This window comes from Gopherus flavomarginatus, chromosome 11 (genome assembly GCF_025201925.1).
Source record: "Gopherus flavomarginatus isolate rGopFla2 chromosome 11, rGopFla2.mat.asm, whole genome shotgun sequence".
NCBI lineage: Eukaryota > Metazoa > Chordata > Testudines > Testudinidae > Gopherus > Gopherus flavomarginatus.
In genome coordinates this window covers 4831881-4837880 of record NC_066627.1, presented here as the reverse complement: position 1 = coordinate 4837880, position 6000 = coordinate 4831881, and the positions used below count along the sequence as shown (strand labels likewise).

Genomic DNA, 6000 nt, shown 5'->3' with positions numbered 1-6000 from the left:
CAGGGGCTGAAGGAGGGGTGCAGGAGGTGCCTAGGAGAGAAAGAACAGACACAGAGGGGATGACACAGGAAAGAGGAGGAGTGCAGATGTTGCATGTTATTTATTGTTTGATGGACACAATCTGGTCAAGCCAAGTCACAGCGTCTTATCAGCCACGCTCAAGGCACGAAGACCTGCAGGAAGCTGAGTCATTTTGCAGCCCTCACCAACATGAGTCCTGGTTTGGGGGACAGAAACAGAGTGGAAGGAAAAGAGAGATGAAAGAGTGAATGGGCCGGGCTGCAGGGAGGCGTGTGAGTGGGAGCAAGAGATGGAGAGAAAGAATGAAAGTGGGCAACAGAGGAAAAAGACAGAAAGCAAATGGAAGAGTGAGACCAAGAGCAGAGAGTGAATGAGGCAGGGGCTGAAGGAGGGGAGCAGAGGGAAAAAGGGAAAGAGGCAGGTGCCAAGGGAGAACGGTGGTGGGGAAGAGGGGAACCAAGGCAGGGACTGAAGCCGAGTTGGGTGTGTCACTCACCCAGCACAGGGAGAAGGCCAGTTAGCTCCATACTGGGTTTAACTGGCCGAGGCTGGGAGCTGCATCCCCTGCGCCCGACCTTGCCTCTCTGCTGACAGCAGCCAGGGCCCCGGGGCCACTCGCGGTGCAGCGGGAGGAAGTGCTGTCCAAGGGACGCAGCCACCGCCCTGCCCCAGCACCGAGGTTTCAACCACTGTGGGCTCAGAGCCAGGCTGACCACGGCTGAGAAACGGGGCTCCCATAATGCCTTGCTGCTCCCAAACACTTGCTCCAGGTGTGAGCAGTGAGGGCTTTGCGGGGGTAGGCTCCAGGGGGGAAAGGTTGGATCCTGTTACATTCTGTATTCTGGGGGGGGAGAAAAGGGGCACACAGAGTGTAAAGGGGCACCTTACATGGTCCAAGGCCAACTGCCTTGCCTCTCCATGGGGTTCTGCTGCAGCCTTCACCATGAGCCGCTCCACTCCACCAGCCATCCTGTGAGCCACTCCCGCCATCCTACAAACTGCTCCGCTCTGCTCTGCTCGCCTTCCTGCAGGCCGCTCCAACCGGCCCGCAAACTGCTCCGCTCAGCTCGGCTCCGCTCCACTCTGCTCACCGTCCCGCAAACTGCTCTGCTCTGCCAGCTGCTTAGCTCCACTCCGCTCCGCTTGCCGTCCCATGGGCTGTCTGCTTCACTCTATTCACCATCCCACAGGCCGCTCCAACTGGCCCACAAACTGCTCAGCTCCACTTGCCGTCCCACAAACTGCTCTGCTCAGCCAGCTGCTTAGCAATATATCTTCAGGCTCCCACCCTAGTCAACACAGCACTCAGTGATCTCAGCACCCAGCAATCTTAGCACTTTAATGATTTCAGCTTGTAGTAGGGGAGCCCCAGTGCTGGTGCACCATTGGCCCAATGTGAATTCAGCATAACAGTCTATAACTAGACCCTTTATAGAATCAAAAATAACTCTGATATTCCACAGTGGAGGGAAAAGAAAAGAAGGAACTGTTATTTCATGCCCTCCAAATAGACACATACTATCAAATACAAATACCTATCCTCAATTTCTCTCAACTCATTGGGTTTTGGAACCCATGTCCCTCGTCTAGCGAGTGCTACTTAGTTGATGGTGAGACCCTCTGTCATAAAACAGTTCCACTGGCCTTGATTCACATAATCAGAGTGACAAGACTTTATTCTTCCTGCCCCAATAACAGAGAAACTAGGGATCCCACAACAGCCAAAGTGACCATTTGGGCATCTGGGGGCTCATGCTAGGTTGGGTGGGTGTGTCTATGCAAACAAGACCAGCCCCTGAAGTTCTTTTCCTCACTAGCCACCATTCACCGCCAGATGACAGGGTAGAGCTCATCCTGACTCTGCCTACACTGGTAATGCAGCCAGCTCTTGGGTGGAGCAACTGGGGAACAGCCGCAGAGGAAGCACCAGGCAGGGTCTCTTTCCAGCCCCGCTCCCCACTTCCTGCAGCATTTCCAGGAGCTGCTATTTGGGGCCCTGGGGCCAGGCTGTGGCTGGTGCAGTCCCCATCTCTGGGTTCTTGGTGCTGAACTTTCCCCTTTGGGGAGTACTGATTCCATCCCTCAATAACAGGCCACGCCCCATGTATCTCTGAGCCCCACCAATATCAGGTCCCACCCTAGAGCTGGGGCATCGGGATCAGCCCTGACTGGGAGGGGGCAGCCACATGCCCCTGTCCCCAACACACAGAGCCCCCTGCCCCCCTGAGCCAGCTAGTCCCTGCCCTGAGGCCAGATCAGAGCCAGCACCCTCTAGAGGGGACAGTACAAGGGTAACTAGCAGCAGGTCTCCTCCCCAGCACTAGGCGCCTGCTCAGCTGAGCTCTGTGGCTTGAGGTCGGTTCTCAGCCACATTCCCTCAGCCTGGCCTCAGCGTGTGCCCAGGACAGGGACTGCACTGGCCATGGCCCAGCCCCTGGGCCCCAAATAGCAGGTCCTGGAAACACTGCAGGAAGTGGAGAGAGGGGTTGGACTGAGACCCTGCCCTGTGCTTTGGGGGAGGGGCTGGAGGGTCAGCGGGTGGTGCCATGCTTTGGGGAGTGGGGCAGGGGGATCAGTAGTCTGTACTTTCCACATGCCGTCAGTGCTGACCTTAGTACTGCAGTTAAGCACTAGGGGGCACTGCCTGTTACTCCAGAATGAGGGGGCCCTAGGCAGTGTCTCTCTGTGGCTGTTCCCCAGCCGCCCCACCCCAGGATACACGATGCAACAGGATCCTCCCCCGACCACCCCCAAAGCCCTCTCTGCTCACAGTGGATGAGGGGAAAGCAGTGGACGTGTTATTCCTCGACTTTAGCAAAGCTTTTCATATGATCTTGCATAGTATTCTTGCCGGAAAATTAAAGAAGTATGGGCTGGGTGAATGGACTATAAGGTGGATAGAAAGCTGGCTAGATCGTCAGGCTCAATGGGTATTGATCAATGCTCCAAGTCTAGTTGGCAGCCGGTTTCAAGTGGAGTGCCCCAAGGGATCGCTCCTGGAACAGGTTTTGTTAAATATCTTCATTAATGATCTGGAGGATGGCGTGGGCTGCACCCTCAGCAAGTTTGCAGATGTCACTAAACTGAGAGGAGTAATAGATACGCTGGAGAGTATGGATAAGATACAGAGGGACCTAGATAAATTAGAGGATTGGGCCAAAAGAAATCTGATGAGGTTCAATAAGGACAAGTGCAGAGTCCTGGACTTAGAACAGAAGAATCCCATTCACTGCTACAGACTAGGGATCGAATGGCTAAGCGGCAGTTCTGCAGAAAAGGACCTAGGGGTTACAGTGGACGAGAAGCTGGATATGAGTCAACAGTATGCGCTTGTTGCCAAGAAGGCTAACGGTATTTGGGGCTGTATAAGTAGGGGCATTGCCAGCAGATCGAGGGACATGATCATTCCCCTCTATTCGACATTGATGAGGCCTCATCTGGAGTACTGTGTCCAGTTTTGGGCCCCACGCTACAAGGATGTGAAAAAATTGGAGAAAGTCCAGCGGAGGGCAACAAAAATGATTAGGGGGCTAGAGCACATGACTTATGAGGAACAGCTGAGGGAATGGGGATTGTTTAGTTTGCAGAAGAGAAGAATGAGGGGGGATTTGATAGCTGCTTACAACTACCTGAAAGGGAGTTCCAAAGAGGATGGATCTAGACTGTTCTCAGTGGTAGGAGATGACAGAGCAAGGAGTAAAGGTCTCAAGTTGCAGCGGGGGAGGTCTAGGTTGATATTAGGAAAAGCTTTTTCCCTAGGAGGGTGGCGAAGCACTGGAATGGGTTACCTGGGGAGGTGGTGGAATCTCCTTCCTTAGAGATTTTTAAGGCCTAGCTTGACAAAGCCCTGGCTGGAATGATTTATTTAGGGATTGGTCCTGCTTTGAGCAGGGGGTTGGACTAGGTGACCTCCTAAGGTCCCTTCCAACCCTGATATTCTATGATTCTATGGAGCTGTCAGCACAGGTGGTGCACAGCAGCTGGTAGCTGCAAGGCATGCTGGGAGCCCTGAGGCTGGGCCGTGGTCAGCCTGGCTTTGAGCCCACAGCGCTTGATGCCTTGGTGCCGGGGCGGGGCGGTGGCTGCGTCCCTCGGACAACACTTTGTCACAGACTCACAGATCGTGCGGTTTGTGAGGGGTGCCCCTTTTAGTGAGCCCTTCTCGGGGGTCCACTCTCTTTCGGGGTCAGGGCCCTCCACCTCCTGGAGCCACACCTCTCTGAGCCTTGGCACACCTGTTTCTCACCCTGGGCCTGTCCCAAAGTGTGGGGGAGACCAGGCCCTGCACCCCCGGTTTCCTGTGATTCACCGTGACTCTCAGCCAGCCAGTAAAACAGAAGGTTTATTTAGACAACAGGAACACAGTCCAAAACAGGTCTTGCCGGTACAGGCAACAGGATCCCCTTTCGTTAGGTCCATCTGGGGGTCCCAGGGAAGCCACAGCCCCGTTGGGAAGCCCAAGCCCCGTCAGGGCGCGCCTCTCCATTTCCCAGCCAGCTTCAAACTGAAACTTCCTCCAGTCGTCTCAACTCAGCCATGGCCGGCTCCAGGAACCAGCATCCCAAGCAGGTGCTTGGGGTGGCAATCTGCAAGGGGCGGCAGTCCGTGTGTTTTTGCTAGTGGACTCTCTAAGGAAGGTTACAGGGGATCCTGCATTGGGGAAGGGAACATATCTGAGCATGTAACATGAGAACCCAGAAGTGGGGGTTGGAGGCCAGGAAACACCTCTGCCCAGGGTGTTGATATCACAGAATCATAGAAGATTAGGGTTGGAAGAGACCTCAGAAGTCATCTAGTCCAACATCCTGCTCAAAGCAGGACCAACATCAACTAAATCATCCCAGCCAGGGCTTTGTCAAGCCAGGCCTTAAAAACCGCAAATTCGGCGGCAGCTTCTAGGTTCATCTGTCCACGGCGGCGCAACTTCTGTCTTCCGGCTGAAGACAGAAGCTGCTGCTGAATTGCCGCCACGGCAGAAACACACGTGCCACCCTAACAGCACATGGACTGCCCCTGCCATCCGCGGCGGCAATTCAGCACGCTGCTTGGGGCGGCAAAACCAGTATAGTTGGCCCTGCACTCAGCCATCCCCCAGCTCCTCCCCCAGCCTTTGTGTCCTCTGTCCAGTTTCCCAGGTAGAGGTGTTACCTGACCTCCAACCCCCCTCCTGGGTTCTCATGTTACATGCTCAGGTATCCTCCCTTCCCCAATGCAGGCTTCCCTGTAACCTTCCCAGGTCAATACTCCCCACTCAGCATTCAAAGAACACATCAAGAATATTTCCACTTCATCACAGGGCCCCCTCAGGGAGTCCACTCGCTCTGGAGACCCAGGGCCTCTGCCCCCCGAAGGGGTTGATGCAACCCTGTTCTCTAGCCCGAAGTGACTCTCAGCCAACGTAAAACAGGAGGGTTTATTGAGCATGGAACACAGCACAGGAAACTCTCTGACCCTCAGGCCTGGCCTCCCTCATCCCAGCACACTCCCTGTCTTCCCTGCATCCAGGTCGGCCCTGCCTGCCTCCTCTCTCCAGCACAGAGACACCTGCTTCCCAGCTGGGCATTTGATATCACCAGCCCCAGGCACCGCCTCTGTCCATTGTCTTCTCTCCAGGTAAACAGGGTCGTCTGGGCCCCCTCTCCTCTCCGCCCTCCTCTGGCTGGAACCGGCTGGTCAGGTCACTGGCCAGAACCGGCTGTGACTCCTGAGCTGGGCCAGGTCACCAGTCGCTGGGGTCTCCATCCTCCCGGCCATCGGCTGGGTCCTAAGTTCTATCACTGGTCCTCTGTAACAACAAACTCCCTCTCCCCTCACCTCATTAAACCAGTAACACCCAGGGACACCGAGTCCATGCAAACCACTGGAAAACCACAAACAGATAAAAAAATTCCCCACTTCGTCACATCTCTTCCCCCTTCAAGGTTGAATGGAGCAGGGTCACTTAGCCAATGACCTGGGGAAGTTCTGGGCCCCCGCCCC

The 6000-nt window shown here is 55.2% G+C and overlaps 1 protein-coding gene across 1 annotated transcript in view; it reads left to right on the top strand.

Moving 5' to 3' along the window:
- The first annotated feature begins 5203 nt into the window (after window positions 1-5203).
- LOC127031958 (Fc receptor-like protein 5) overlaps window positions 5204-6000 on the top strand; it is a 114537-nt gene continuing 113740 nt past the window's right edge. The window contains exon 1 of the mRNA XM_050919027.1: window positions 5204-5634. The gene's annotated coding sequence lies outside the window, so the exon portion shown is untranslated. The remainder of the gene's footprint in view (window positions 5635-6000) is intronic.